This window comes from Bison bison, unplaced genomic scaffold (genome assembly GCF_000754665.1).
Source record: "Bison bison bison isolate TAMUID 2011002044 unplaced genomic scaffold, Bison_UMD1.0 scf7180017864079, whole genome shotgun sequence".
Taxonomy (NCBI): domain Eukaryota; kingdom Metazoa; phylum Chordata; class Mammalia; order Artiodactyla; family Bovidae; genus Bison; species Bison bison.
This window is the reverse complement of record NW_011494651.1, coordinates 238022-239792: the sequence shown is the minus strand read 5'-3', so window position 1 is coordinate 239792 and position 1771 is coordinate 238022. Positions and strand designations below refer to the sequence as shown.

The 1771-nt window shown below is 62.1% G+C and overlaps 1 protein-coding gene across 3 annotated transcripts in view; it reads right to left on the bottom strand.

The window, feature by feature from the left end:
* The window catches only part of PARVG (parvin, gamma), a 25742-nt gene that overhangs the window by 14712 nt on the left and 9259 nt on the right, over window positions 1-1771 (bottom strand). The window lies entirely within an intron of this gene.

Below are 1771 nucleotides of genomic sequence, written 5' to 3'. Positions count from 1 at the left end.
GCTCAGTTCTGCCTGCCTCGCCCCCCCACCACCACCCCCCATGCCCGGGGAAGGTTGGGCTCTCCCAGGAGAGCCAGGTGGTCCCTCCGACTGCCCGTGACCCTGGCAGGAAGCTGGGCCGAGAGGGTTGGGGGAAGCAGCCTGAAACGAAGGCCCAGGGCTCTGCATGGAGGCTGCTGCCAGGTGGGGCACACAGCCCTGTGCCGCCTGGGACACAAGCCCAGGGCCAGGGGTGGGCCCTCACGGAAGCATCCAAGCTCAGCAGAGGTTAAGAAGCGTGGCTTTAGGGCTGCAAAGGGAGGAGGGGTGTGGCCACCATGACCACTGCTAACTGCACCCTCTCTTAAGTTCCCCAAACTCGTTCTCAGAGCCTAAAGCTTTGGCATAGACAGGTCAAGACGGATGATGTGGAAGGCATCTAGCCTCATCGAGTGGGAGGGGAACAGGCCTTCTTCCTGGGGTGTCACTGGGAAGGCAGATGCGCCAGGCCTCACTGGCAGGACGGGCCAACAGACGTCTGCTCCCTCCACCCTGGCCATGCCCGGCCCACACACCTCCGCCACAGACATTACCTGCCATTAGCTTGCAGGGGTTCAAGCCCATCCCCCTAGCCTGGCCCCTGTGGACACCCAGGAGCTGTAGACCCGGAAGGACCTCAGGGCTGGGGGCACAAAAGAGGGGAAGGTCCCTTTACATGCATCATCTATAACCCTCATGACAGCCCCAACAAGTAGGAAAGGGGGGGTCCTGCTTTATCAAAGGCATGAAGAAGCTCGGAGAAGGGGAGTGACTTGCACAAGGACGCAGAGCTCACACCAGGCTGAGCTGCGACCTCAGCCCAGGCAGGGCTGGCTGCCCAGTCTGCGAGCAGGAGAGAACTGAACTCGTGCAGCTGGGCTTCTGAGAGTTAAATGGGCGAAGGGAGCTGAAACAGCCCAGTGCCCTGCACACAGTAGGCCTTCGGGAAGAGTTAGACAAGAAAGGAGAACCCACAGCTTTCCTGGAAGAAACCCACTCTCAGGCCAACCCAGAAAGACCTTTGGACCAGATGGGGTGGGCGGTGAAAAGGGGAAGCCAGGCAGCGGCCTGTGGCAGGGTCTGGGGAAATGTGGGCCTGCGGGCAGAGCGGGGCCCCTCTGCAGCTCTGGCGGCTTTGCAAGGATGGGAGACATTCTACCCGGACCAGGCGGAGATTCTACAATTCACAGAGCGGAACCTGCGGCCCAAACCCAGGGGCCTGCTGCAGGGCCAGCCCCCCACCCTTCCCACCCCTGGAACCTGGACAGGTGTCCCAAAGTGTGAGCCCACGGGTGGCAGGGGGACCCTTGGCTGAGGTCAGTTACAATCTCCACCACAGGGGAGTCCAGGAATGCAAAATGGCCAGGTCTCCCTGGAGAGAGATGCAGCTGGGGGGTGTTGGAAGGCTCGAGGGGAGAGACACAGGGTACATGCACGGCTTCCTTTACCACCCAGGCTGTTGGGAGTTTTGGCCACAGGCCAGCTGGCCCCACGCCACTGAGACCCTTCTAAAGGCTCACCCAGCCTGCAGTTCAGAGGCGCCTAACAGCAGCCCCCCTTCTCCCTGGACCCCAGGACCCTGTGGTTGCCTTGTTGCAGAGCCCACATGCACAGCCCTGACCCTGATGTGTTTCCAACCCTGCCATGAAGCGCGTGCAGTGAAGGTGGGTATAGGCGGCTCTGCCGGCCAGGACTCCGCGGGCCGGCAGAGTGAGGGCCCTGCCCAAGAAGGTCAGGCAGGTCTGCCCCTGCC